Here is a 15,023-nt window from a genome sequence, read left to right on the forward strand (position 1 = left end):
TTTTAAAACTTTAGCTTTGGGTGTATTTTTTTTGTCGCCATTTGCTTACCGCTGCCTAAAGCACCAACTCAGTTTTCCCTCGGAAAATATGATGAAAATCGCACATTTAGAATAGCCACAACTCCAATGACCATAATAGGTTTAGGTGGGGAATCTTGGTCCTACTCTTTAGCTTATTTTTTTTTAGAGGCTCTTGGGGGCGGCAAAACGATCTTCGATGTTTTTTAATATTCAGAAAAATACTTCAACAAATACTTTTATTTCTCCAAATTTTCAAAAATGGTATTTAAAACTCCAATTCGGGCAGAAATTTCTGCAAATTGTGTCAAAAGTGTACAAGATATAGGGCGAAAATCGGCTTTTCTATGGCTTTTAGTAAGATGTCTTTTAAATTTACTATCAATTTCCTCAAAAACCGTATTGTGAGAATTTTGGAACTTCAGAATTTGCGTGGCTTCTAGTTCCTAAATTGTATACTATATACTTAATATCGAAGATATTTTGTAAAAATTCACTTTTGTTCGAACCACCTCATGAAACTTGTAGGTAGGTAGATAAAGGGGGGCGGCAGAGCATCCTTGGCCCCGGGCGCCCAAAGTTGTAGCTACGCCACTGTAAGGAAATATGTTTTTTTACGATTTATTAAAATGTAGTCGAAGCTGTTTACAAAATATGAAAAATAAAGTTGATTTTAAAAATAGTCGCGTATGTTGGTCAGATATAGTCCATTTTTATAAACAAGACTCTAAGTCGAGTTATCGTTGTGCGCATAAATTAACCGATGCTCATATTTACCCCAATACCTTCCAAAAAATAAAGGTTAAATTCTCGTTTTAAGTGTTAAGTAATACGGTCTCTTCAGGTATGCATTCTCTTTACAGCTCGGGAGCCTTAAGCTCAATAAATTATTCGATATCTTTAATAGATTGTACCCACTAAAAAAGTTTTTATAAGTTCCCCAGAGCAAAACCAGTTTTTAGCTGAGGCAGAAAAAGTTTTAAAAACAATTCAGGTCGTAGATGAGTTAGGAAGCAACACAACAGATAATTTCAATTTTATCAAAGGGTGCTTAATTAATATTAATAGTTTAAGACGATTGTGGCGATTGCTGTCACACTCAGAATTTCCTTACCTAAAGACAAGACGACTATGTCAGGATAGCTTAGAGCATTTTTTGGTCAAATTAGAAGTAGGGGAGGTTACACCTTTCATGTTCTCTAGTTTATTTAGGAAGTCGTGGGGCTTACGTTACGTAAATATCGTAACAAAAGGTAACTGTGAGCTGCCTTTAGAACCCGAAGCCACAGGTATTTTAGCACATAGCCATAATGTTCTTTTTAATGTGTGCAATGATTCCGTTTTAAGTGACCGTTCTTGGCAGGATTTCCGGATTTTACCACGGCCCAAACACTCCATTGTTAGATCCATTACTTTAGATAGGTTTAGAAATTAACTTTTTAAAAGAAAATGCTTTTAATTATTTTTGCAGCTACCTTTAATTGAAAATTTTTAAAATGCACACATGCCTCCTGCCATTACCTTATTTAGGAGATGAAATTCCTTCAGATGAATTCATCTTCATACACCAAAACCAGATCGATAAATGCAACTTACTGAAGCCGCCTGAAGAATTTTTTGCATTTATTAATAATTTAGAAGCAAAATTTGTTGAGGAACTTGACAGAAATTGTCATAAAATAGGTGTAGGAGAAATTAGTTTTACTAAATTAAAAGATATTAGGTCCTTCTTGTGTTGTGAAGACTGTGACCCATAGGTAGTTATTGCTCTATTTATTAGAATTAGAATTTATTTTGTAACAAAATTTTTAAATAAAGATTTATCTCTACCCAATTTTAAGAATAAAATTTTGTGTGTTTCACATTTCAAGTTTTTTATCTTAGTGGTTACAATGATATTAAAAAAAGATTTTTTAAACAGATTTGCATTAAGAGGTTTTGAAGTTAGAACGATTTTAGAAAGTTTTTAATTATAAATTAGAATTTAGGGCTTTAATATTGGCATTTGTATATACGTTTATTTTTTAGTTTTAAGTATTATACAAGTATACATACATATATAATTTTAATATTTATTCTTTATTTATTAATATTCTGTAATATGGAGTGATATTGTTTTTGTTAATTTTTTTTATACTATATAACTGTGAATGGTTATCGTTTTGCTTTTTAATTTTTTTATGTAAATAACTTTTTAATGGGTGATATAGGCCTACTTGGGACCGAGCATCCAAAAATAACTTCGGTAACGCGCCCTTTTGCATACCTCATAGGTGGTGTGGAAAATGCGAATTGAGTGTTTTATTTAAAATGCCCAAAAAAAAGTTTTTTTTTTCTGATCTGGCTACAATGGAAAATGTCATAAAAAACGTTAATTTTGAGGCGCTCTCACACTGGAATAAGTTAGATATCCCTTTATTCCTGTTCAAAACTTATTAGGAGGCGAAGCTTGGCTCACCTAATTTACCCGTTACTACTTTAATTCTCATTCGTGCACATTTGATCTATCTGAGTCTAGTTTTCTCTCAATGAATCAAATCGTAACAACTTATTATAACTTAATTTTAAACTTCGTCGATTAAAAAAACTGTCATGACTCGGCTAATTTCGCACGTATGAGGATTGTCCCCCCCGCGTCGTACTATGAACCTTTTTACCATCACTTTATAATTTTTAGCTGAACGGTATTTCGTGAGCATGCTAATGGATCGTTTTCGCTAATCTGCAAAACCAACCTCTTCAGAGTGCTTAATAATGCGTGTCAGAGATAAAGAGATCCCCAACTCTCCTGTCACTGGAAATGTGAGAACCGCTCACCTACCGAACTTTGACAGTTGACTGGATTGGGTAGGTTTTGACGTTTTGCAATTGGAATGACTGGAACGGCCAAATTGAAATTATACCAAAAATATATGTGAACGGGGGAATTTGTTGCCGCCGTTCAAGATCGCTAATAAAAATTAAAAAAAATGAAAATCAAAGAAAATGCGAAATGTAATATATTTCATGAAATGTTTTGCTATTTGATGCATAGAATAATTAATTTTCAATTACAAATGATTAAAAACATTTATTAATTGAGAACTAACAGGTTTAATTCACCTTACTAAGTAGAGAAACATCAAAAGTCAGTTGTTTTAATATATCATAAGAAAGGATTTAAGTAGTTTCGCCATATATTAAAAGTCTAATACATAATAATTTGCAATCGTCATAAATGTTTGGTGTTTTAATTTAAATGCCCAAAAATTCTTATTTTGTTCGATGTGGCTACAATGGAAAATTTTATGAAAAACGCTTATTTTGAGGCGATCTCACAATGGAATAAGTTGGGCATCCCATTATCCCTGATGCGTGTACTTGGTGTCAACAGGGGTAGAAGGGCGGACGAACAGACATCCGCAATTAAACAGTTTTGGTATATAGCATACTTATATGTACATATATGAATCTATTACATATGTATATCTCGTTTAGTATTACTTAGCTGTTGCAAACAATGTTACGTGAGCAAAACTGTAATTTATAAATCGTTCTATATTTGGTATAAATCTGGTGATCTTCTGACACTAGTAAATTTTATTGCCAGTGTCTTCACTGTACTCACATTACATTTGTGTGTTTGTATGTACCCATTTCAAGAAAAATATTGGTACTTAGCTGAAACATTGCAATATTTCTATTTTACTTAAACTTAAAAGGCACCTCTTATGCCAATGAATTGATATACATAGGTACGTTACTTTAAAAATAATAAACGCATTTGTACCGCAATGAAAGCCGCAGCGTACCGCAAACACTGATCATAACCGATCCATTTGTGAACCATTGCTGAGATCCGAGACTCAATGCCATTATTCCCAAAAGTGTTAAGTAGGCTTAAGTTTTCCCTAAGTTGTATTTTCTGTTGTTACTTTGAGTAATTCGGTTTCAATGTTTGTGTTTTCCTATGGTATTGATTTAAACTCAACAAATCGCATAGGAATATTTGAAATATATGTGAGTTCCTGTGTATGTTTTGAGGGTTGCATACAATTTCTCTTGTTTGCTTGTATGTGATAACTCAAGTATTCATAAATATACACATACATACATGCATATACAAATGGGTATATAGAGAGCACTTCAACTATACCAGATGAACTATTCAAAAACCTTTCCTTTCAATAAACTGTCCAGAGCTTATTGATAACGTTATATATGGTAAATATACTCCCTGGTACTATAAGAATTTTTCCCTATCCAATATTAAGGTAATTTCTCAAGTGTGTGTATAAATATGCTTATAATATATGTTAATAGCAAACTGCATCAATTTAAAAAATAAATGGATCTAACCTATGAGATATATTATAAGTGTTATTTTATTATTTTACAATTGTACCCAGTATATAAAAATGGCACATTAAGTGCTAATTGAGCCCGATACACAACAGGGCTGCACTCCTACCTACCTACCCAGTATATAAATATAAAATATCAGCAAACAATTATATTTTATTTAATTAGGAGAAATGCTTAAAAGCAAAATTTCTTCCTTTTCGGAAAAATGCATTTGCCCATGAAAGAAAAGCGCTATGCAGACGTAGAGGCCATTCAAAAGGCTTGCACCGGCATACTGGCGACCATACCGGCGAACGAGCTAAAACACTCGTTCAACATGCTTTTGGACCGTGCAAAAAGCTGTATTGAAGCAGAAGGAAACTGTTTTGAATAAAATAAATTGATTTTGACGAAAAAATCATTTGTAATGTGTTTTTTAAGTCCTGTTTACTTTGGAACGCACCTTGTACATTTGCTGCTACTGTTGTCCTACTAAGTCGGAAGGTTTCTTGCGTTTCAACGGAATTTCTCGCCCAGCTTTTCAACGAGTCTGGAAGCCTCCTCATTATGTAACGTGCTATCTAAGCCTCAGTTCGTGATACTTTGCAATTTTGTATATTTCATTTACCACTGAATTCACGCCTTGATCACGGTGCCGGTCAGAAGGCCTCACGTACCAAAGAGCATTTACTAAAGTCCTTAGCACCTTATTTTGAAAGCGCTGAATGCTGGCAATGCAGCTTTGACTTGAGCAACCCCATAGTTGGTCTCCGTAGGCCCAAACTGGCTTTAGAACTTGATTGTATACTAACAGCTTGTTTTGGATTGATATAGTGGATTTCCTGCCAACTAGGTGGTAAAGTTTAGCAAATTTCAAATCAAGCTCACTCCTTTTTTTGACATGCTCTTTCCAGCGTAGCTTAGCATCTAATTTGATACCTATATTGTTTGGGTAGCATGTATTTCAATTTGAGCAGCAGACTCGAATGCCAAACTTTGTCAAAAGCTGGAGATACGGCCAAGAAGGCCGCCGTACAAACGTTATTTTTATCCATTGTATTTTCAACGAAATTAACAATTCGGTGCACCTGGTCAATTGTTGAATGGTGGTCATGAAAGCCAAATTGATGTATTATTGGTTGGTATGAGGTATTTGCAATCGATTATTGTGTAAGTGTATAGAGTTTAATTTGTGTCTGGGCATGCTGAAACAAATTTGTGCTACAACCCTCTGGGTTACGATTTGGCGACAATCGTGACTTCAAAAAATACTTTTTTTCAATTGGCAAGACAAATAATTTTTACAATTAAAATTATGGGACTATCTAGAAATCGATTTTGCGTGGGAAATTTCGATTGATTCCAAACTGTTAATGCCTGGTTTATGATAAAATTATTGATTCAAATTTAATTTCTCTATTCACTTTCCCAGGACGACAATTGTGGATCCTAAATATCTCGCTCGGAGCTCTTAAAAACGATCAAAGAGACATCGCACGCTTTGTTTATTATAGTCTATAAAATTAATTTTAAATGAAAAAAACGATCAAAAAAACATGGGATGCTTCGTTTATTATCTTATATATAAAAATGAATCGTAAAATGTGTTGCTAAGCGCATAACTCAACAACGACTGGACCAATTTGGCCAATTGTTTTTTAAATGTTCGTTGAGGTTCAAAGATAGTTTTTATGGCAAAAATTCGAATAATTGCCGTAAAACACCAAAAAACAGCAATTTTCTTTTTCTTATACAAACGAATAATGTTTGTTTGTTAGTAACGCTCGAGAACGTCAGAGGTTGTTCTCTGCGGATCAGGGAAGGTGTAGAAATAAAAAACCTATGATTTTCGTGAGGAAAATTCAGAAAATTGGACAATTTCAAAAAGTAACTTTTTTTCGTACAACATTTTTTTTGTTTTGCTTTTCAATTATTTGAATCGTTCGAATTTGTCGTTTGCTTTCTTTATTCCGGCTATTCAAAAAAAAAAAAAATTATTGAAAACTATTCAGTGAAAATTGTATGTGTGTTTCATACAAAGTGATCAAATACAGATTGAAATTTGTTACGATGCCACGAAGAGGTCGCGCTAATATCGGTGGGCGTTCTTTTTGGCATCAAGATACATTGGCTTGGGCTGCCACAGGACTGAGTACTCCCAGGATGCGATGAAATACGTGTAGAATTATGGATCGCGGTCAATCGGAAAGGGATCGTCACGTCGTCATAGCACGACTTTTCAAACAACAGCAACCATGTTTGATGGACTTTATCTTGAAGCAACGTATACTTATGTGATGCTGTTAGATGCTAGATGTAGTGACAAGAGAAAGATTTGCCGCACGCACACATTTTTCTTTGGAAGGTGGATGGTGGTTACACCAGATCAAATTGATGAAATCATTTCTGCGGAAATTCCTGATGCAGAGAAAGATCCAGTATTATACGAAGTGGTATACCAATATGGTTCATGGACCTTGAGGACACCACAATCCCACTTCGGTTTGAATGTCTGACAATAAATGCACGAAACACTATCCACGTGCTTTTCTTTCGGAAACACAAACTAGAACTGATGGATATCCACTCTATCGGCGTCGCTCACCAGACAATAATGGCAGAACATTCAGCATTCAATTTAGAAGAGTGAATATCGAATTTGACAAAACTTGGATCGTACTATATTCACCACTATTGTCTAATTCACATTCAAAACTTTTATAATTGTTGAGTATTGTAGTTTGGTGAAATCGATAAAATACGTTTGTAAGTACGTCACCAAAGGAAGCAGCATGGCGGTTATTCGTCTTGAAAGATACGGTCGATACGGTCGATACGTTAACTGCAATAAAGCGCTTTGTAAGATATTTGCTTTTGCAGTTTATTAACGTTTTCCGACTATTGTGCGTCTCGTTAATTTGGATAATGGCCAAAGAGTGTATTTCAACCCAGAGAATACAATACAGCCAGTGGAAACACTGCCAGAAACAAAATTTTTTTCTCAATTTTTGACAGTGATCCGTTTGCGAGAACATTGCTCTATTCGGAAATGCCTTGATATTATACATGGAATGCATCGTCAAAGAAATAGTTAAGCAGTTTGACGCCCAGGTATGTTCTCAACTAATGCATTAGGTCGAATTTACACAATCCACCCGAAGAACGAGGATTAATTCTACCTTGGGTTGCTATTAATTAATGTACGCCATTTACAGCCTGTGGAAACACCGCCAGAAACAAAATTGACCTTGACGAGTTTTTTCTCAACTTGCGTCAGTGATCCATTTGCGAGAACATTGCTCTATTCGGAAATGCCTTGATTCCATGTATAATAATGGAATGCATCAGAATTAGTTACGCAGAAAGCAAGGCCAATCAGTAGATGCACATCCAGGTGTGTTTTCAACTAATGCCTTAGGACGAATTTACACAATCCACCCGAAAAACGACTATTGCTTCTACCTTCGGTTGCTATTGATTAATGTACGCGGTTCAATTTCATTTGAGTCATTACGTATTGTGAATGGTACGGTTTGTGTAACTTTTTGAGAAGCATTCAGCAATTACAATGGCTGGAACATGATAATCACTGGAATCAAACGATGGACGATGCGATGGCAACTTCGAATGCAAATGAAGTTCGCACACTTTTCGCGATGATCATTTCGACATATCTGCCTTCAAATCTGCGTCGATTATGGGATACAAACAAAAATTACATTGCCGAAGACATTTTACATCGTATTCGCTAAGAATTTTAAATGGGATAATTCCGGTGGTTTGATATCAATTCCATCTGTCGTTGTTGACCTAAACTGGAAGATTCAGAGTCAAATTCCGGGAGACTTGCGCTCATACAAATCGATCGATCGTCTTGACAATGAAGACGACGCCGTGAATTATCTATTGGAATTTCTAAATTCTTTGGAGACGCTTGGTATGTCCCGCATCGTTTGCGTCTCAAAATTGGATTTGTCGCTATTATTTTGCAATGTTTTTTGTGTTGGAAAATCATTTCTGTACAGCAGAACAGAAACCAAAAAATGTTATTTATCAAGCTGCGTTACATTGAAAAAAAATTAAATGATAAATTCAACTTTCTTTTAATTTCAAAATGTCACTAAAAAAATTAATGAATCTGTACATGATTATGTTGCGGGCACATAATGTTGTATATAGTTGCCATATACTTATCTTCAGCAAGGTATTACGAATTAAATTACGTAAACTCTGGAAACTCCAAATTTTATCGTAAAATTTGACATTTTTCATGGTATGCATACTTGACATACGAGCGCTATTTGCGATGTTCACAGTATCTTAAATAATTAATTTTACAACTTTCGACGTGATTAAACTCATCAAGAGTGCATCAATGAATTTAATTAAATTTTTGACGATTAAGCTTCATCAAGCACCAGTGTTTATCGATGATATGGTGAATTCAATCGAAGCCCTAGATCACTCTAAGACAAATTTCGCGTAGGTCGTCCAAAATCAGTTGATGTTCCGGAATGTACTGATGATATGCACAAACTGATATTGCAAGATCGTCAGGTGACCTATTGTTAGATTGAGACAACAGTAGGCATTAGTGGGGCTAGCATACATTAAATATTGCATGAACATCTCATTATAAAAAAAATTGTTCACTTTGAATCCCACACAATTTGTTAAATGTTCAAAAAAGGCTCATGTCGACTGGTCGAGAGAAATTATAACAAAATGCAATAGAGGGGATTCGTGTCAGGTGATGAATTGTGGATTTACCCGCTCGAAAGTAAACAGAAGTCGACTGTATAGTTGTTTCAACATGAACCGAATCCAACAATAGTTGTTCGCTCATGAAGCACTTCCGAGCAAATGATTCTCTATTTTTTTGTACAAACTGGACATGTCGCAACATATAAAACCATTTGTTTGCCAGTTGGCTTTCAAAAAAATAATAAAAACCAACCACCGAAGACGAAACACTCTTCACCACGACAATGCGAGATCTCACACATCAACCTAAACAACTGCATTTTTGAGCACTCAAAACATAGATTTTATGAGTCATCCCCCGTGTGGTCCTGACTTGGCACCGAGCGACATCTTTATTATCCTGTTCGTAAAAAATTAACGGTGGATGCGTTCAAGAGGCATGTTTTGGAGATACCTCAATCAGAGTGGCAAACGCGCTTCAACAGTTGGCTCAAATGCATGAAAAAGTGTATAGATCTTAGTGGAGAATGTTTTGAAAAACAATAAATCGATTTTCGACTATTAAAATTTGCTTTTGGTCTCGAATATAGAAATATAAAATATGTACATAGGTATATATTTAATACATACAAACAGAAATACCATTAATTGTTACTACATTGTTGATATCTTATACTCGTATATAAAAATGAATCACAAAATGTGTTGCTAAGCGCATAACTCAGCAACGCCTGGACAAATTTTGCCAATTCTTTTTTTTTAAATGTTCGTTGAGGTACAAAAATGGTTTTTATGGCAAAAAAAAAATTGAATAATTGCCGGAAAACCCCTAAAAAGAGCCATTTTCCTTTTCTCATACAAACGAATGAATGCTGTTAGTTACGCTAACGCTCAAGAACGGCTGAACCAATCTTGATGAAATTTTGAGAGTTTGCTTGCTGGATCGGGGAAAGTTTAGAAATAAAAAAAAAACGTATGCTTTTCGTGAGGAAAATTCGGAAAATTGGACAATTCCAAAAAAGTAATTTTTTTTCATACAAATTTTTTTTTTCAATATTTTTTTCTTTTGTTTTTCAATTGTCAAATTTGTCGTTTGCTTTCCTTATTCCAGCTATTCAAAAACAAAATCATTGAAATTTATTCAGTGAAAATGTTATGTATGATGCCAAGAAGAGGTCGCGTTCGTTTTGGCATCAGCATATAGAATATGTTATTGGCAGCCCATGGCACATGACCGAGTATTCCCAGAATGCGATGACATACGAATGAAATTATGTATCGCGGACAATCAGCAAGCGATCGTCACGATGTCAGAGCACGACTTTTCAAACAACAGTTGCGATGTTTGATAGACTTTATCTTGAAGCAACGTATATGCGGTGCTGTTGAATGCTAGATGTACTCTGTTGAGTGGCAAAAGAGAGGTTTGCCGCACGCTCTTTGGATGGTGTATGGGGTTACACCAGAACAAATTGATGAAATCATTTCTGCGGAAATTCCTAATTCATAGAAAGATTCAGTATTACACGAAATGGTGAAAACCAAAATGGTTCATGTATCTTCCGGACACCACAATATTACTTCAGTTTGTATGTCTGACAATAAACGCACGTAACCCTATCCACGTGCTTTTCTTTCGGAAACACAAACTGGAAATCAGAGATGTCCAACTCCTCTCTCACTGGAAGTGAGAGAACAATTGATAAACGTCAAAACCTCCTGAACTTTGACAGTTGATCGAGTTCAGGAGGTTTTGACGTTTAGCAATTGGAAACGAGCGATGGCCAGATTAAAATCTTACCAAAACAAGTAAGGAAGGGCTAAGTTCGGGTGTCACCGAACATTTTATACTCTCGCATGATTAAGTGATAATCGAGATTTCATTATCCGTCATTTACATATTTTCAAATACCGTATTTGTGTAAAGTTTTATTCCGCTATCATCATTGGTTCCTAATGTATATATAGGGTGATTTTTTAAGAGCTTGATAACTTTTAAAAAAAAAAAAAACGCATAAAATTTGCAAAATCTCATCGGTTCTTTATTTGAAACGTTAGATTGGTTCATGACATTTACTTTTTGAAGATAATTTTATTTAAATGTTGACCGCGGCTGCGTCTAGGTGGTCCATTCGGAAAGTCCAATTTTGGGCAACTCTTTTTCGAGCATTTCGGCTGGAATAGCCCGAATTTCTTCGGAAATGCTGTCTTCCAAAGCTGGAATAGTTGCTGGCTTATTTCTGTAGACTTTAGACTTGACGTAGCCCCACAAAAATAGTCTAAAGGCGTTAAATCGCATGATCTTGGTGGCCAACTTACGGGTCCATTTCTTGAGATGAATTGTTCTCCGAAGTTTTCCCTCAAAATGGCCATAGAATCGCGAGCTGTGTGGCATGTAGCGCCATCTTGTTGAAACCACATGTCAACCAAGTTCAGTTCTTCCATTTTTGGCAACAAAAAGTTTGTTAGCATCGAACTATAGCGATCGCCATTCACCGTAACGTTGCGTCCAACAGCATCTTTGAAAAAATACGGTCCAATGATTCCACCAGCGTACAAACCACACCAAACAGTGCATTTTTCGGGATGCATGGGCAGTTGGCCACCAAGATCATGCGATTTAACGCCTTTAGACTATTTTTTGTGGGGGCTACGTCAAGTCTAAAGTCTACAGAAATAAGCCAGCAACTATTCCAGCTTTGAAGACAACATTTCCGAAGAAATTCGGGCTATTCCGGCCGAAATGCTCGAAAAGTTGCCCAAAATTGGACTTTCCGAATGGACCACCTAAGACGCAGCCGCGGTCAACATTTAAATGAAATTATCTTCAAAAGTAAATGTCATGAACCAATCTAACGTTTCAAATAAAGAACCGATGAGATTTTGCAAATTTTATGCGTTTTTTTTTAAAAAAAAGTTATCAAGCTCTTAAAAAATCACCCGATATTATTCAGAGAAGGCATCAGATGGAATTCAAAATAGCGTTATATTGGAAGAAGGCGTGGTTGTGAACCGATTTCTCCCATATTTCGTACATGTCATCAGGGTGTTAAGAAAATATTATATAGAGAATTTCATTGAAATCGGTAAAGTAGTTCCTGAGATATGGTTTTTGGTCCATAAGTGGGCGACGCCACGCCCATTTTCGATTTTTAAAAAAAGCCTGGGTGCAGCTTCCTTCTGCCATTTTTTCCGTAAAGTTTAGTGTTTCTGACGTTTTTTGTTAGTCGGTTAACGCACTTTTAGCGATTTTCAACATAACCTTTGTATGGGAGGTGGGCAGTATTGAACTTTGAACTTTGTTTTGAACTGTATATGGAAATGCCTGAAGGAAACGACTCTATAGAGTTCGTTTGCATAGCTATAGTAGTTTCCGAGAAAAGTACAAAAAACTTAGTAGGGGACACGTGTTTGATTGATTGTCGTTTTTTTAAGTCGTTAGCGTCGCAAACATGGAGCAAAATAAAGAGAAAATACGGCATATTTTACAGTACTACTACGATAAAGGCAAAACTGCATCTCAAGCCGCCAATAAAATTTGTGCAGTTTATGGACCCGATACAGTTTCCATTTCCACCGCACAAAGATGGTTTCAACGTTTTCGTTCTGGTGTAGAGGTGGTCGAAGATGCGCCACGCCCCGGAAGGCCTGTTGTCGAAAATTGCGATAATTTCGCTGCCGTAGCATCGGTCAAGAGCTGGGCATGAGTCATCAAAAATTCATTTCAATTTCAATAAAAAAAAACAAGAAAAAACGTTAACTTCGGTTGCACCGAAGCTAAATACCCTTCACAGGTGCATTTCTGTTAGCAACTATGTGTTCAGTTTGTGTGGAAGCTATGTATATGCTATAGTCAACCGATCTTATCAATTTCTTCGGAGATTACATTGTTGCTTTAGGAAATAATATATACCAAATTTTGTGAATATATCTTGTCAAATGTGAAAGTTGTCCATACAAGAACTTGATTCCGATCGTTCAGTTTGTATGGCAGCTATATGCTATAGTTAACCGATCTGAACAATTTCTTCGGAGATTACATTGTTGTCTTAGAAAATAGCATATACCAAATTTCGTGAAAATATCTTGTCAAATGTGAAAGTTTTCCATACAAGCATTTGATTCCGATCGTTCAGTTTGCATGGCAGCTATATGTTATAGTGATCCGATATCGGCCGTTCCGACAAATGAGCAGCTCAATTCACGAAAGATAAACTCATCACGAATGTTCGGACATTGGCCAAATTATCGTAACTACGATAGCTGCCAAAAATACCGATGTTAATGACTTAAACTGGAAGATTCAAAGTCAAATACCGGGAGACTTGCGCTCATACAAATCGATAGATTGTCTTGACAATGAAGACGACGCCGTGAATTATCCAGTGGAATTTCTAAATTCTTTGGAGAGGCTTGGTATGCCATCGCATCATTTGCGTCTCAAAGTTGGATCTGTCGTTATTATGTTTCGCAATCTTCATGCGCCGAAACTGTGTAATGGAACCTGACTGATTGTGACGCAGCTATCGAATACAAAGGGGCAGAATGCTTGATTCTACGAATTCCTATGACTTCTAACGATTTGCCATTTCAGTTCAAACGTATTCAGTTTCAAGTGAAAACTGCATTTTAGATGAAAATTAACAGGACACAAGGATAGTCGCATAGTGTGTGGCATAAATTTGGAAATGCTATGTTTTTCACACGTATCTTCTCTGTACATTTATGCAGCGGAACAGAAACCAAAAAATGTTGTTTATCAAGTTGCTTTACATTGAAAAAAAAAGTGAAATAATAAATTCAACTTTTTTTCATTTCAAAACACATAATTTCACGCAGGACAACGGCTGCGGGGTCAGCTAATTTTAAATGAAATGCCGAACAAAATATACTATTCATAGATTTTGTTTATAATATTAGCGTAAACAAGAAGAAGAAGAAAATGCGAGCTAGAGCAAAACTCTTATTTTTACCACACTACCGAATAATAAACTTAAACAAGTAAGGAAGGGCTATTTTCGGGTGTAACCGAACATTCCATAATCTTGCAACTTGCAATGATCAAAGACGGGGAACTACCTTCAGATGTTGGTACAATTTTATATCAAACAAGTAAGGAAGAGCTAAGTTGGGGTGAAACTGAAAATTAAATAAATTAATTGTCACATTTGCCGATATATGCGATATAAAGTTAATCCGGAAGTTCGAAAATCTTTCAATTAGTTATATGGAAAAATAAAAAAATGATTGATGCGATTCAACAGACAGGCAAACAATTATTAGAAAAAGATTCTCTACGAATTTCAGTAATACATATGTATATCTCATAGATTAACGTTATTTTCGGTAAAAGGTTCGCAATTGGAATTTTGATTTACTTATCGGTACCGGGCAGTTTGAATAGTTTTAGTTCAATTTTGACAATTTTTGGTCATAAGGTAGTGTACTTTGACGGCACTATTAGGGAAAAATTTCGCACTGGAATATAGGAATATTAAGGTAATCAAATATTCCAGATATCAGTCAAAAAGGTCCCGAGATAAGGGTTTTCACTAAAATGAGGACGGTGCCACACCCACAATTTTGACCCCGAATCGTATAAAGTCCTCTTTTATCCTCATATGTATGTATATGTCATCCTTTAAGTCGATCCTAGCTTTACTCTCCTGTCTCACGGTGAAAATGGCCTGGTCACTGCCCTTATAAATTTATATTTATATCTATTACACATATATTTATATTTATAAACATAAGTATTATATAAATGGAAGAAAAAGAAGTACGGAAGGGCTAAGTTAGGGTGTAACCGAACTTGCAAGATTCAAAGCTCGGGAAATTCCTTCCGAGGGTGGGAAACTTTTTTATTAAAATATATCGGGAAATAATTAATCTTAGTTGTATTGCTAAATTTAAGTTCACGTCAGCTAAAAATAGCTCGGCCGAAGAAGCTAAATTTTATACATTGACTTAATATGGAA

Source organism: Bactrocera tryoni, unplaced genomic scaffold, assembly GCF_016617805.1.
Source record: "Bactrocera tryoni isolate S06 unplaced genomic scaffold, CSIRO_BtryS06_freeze2 scaffold_11, whole genome shotgun sequence".
Lineage (NCBI taxonomy): Eukaryota > Metazoa > Arthropoda > Insecta > Diptera > Tephritidae > Bactrocera > Bactrocera tryoni.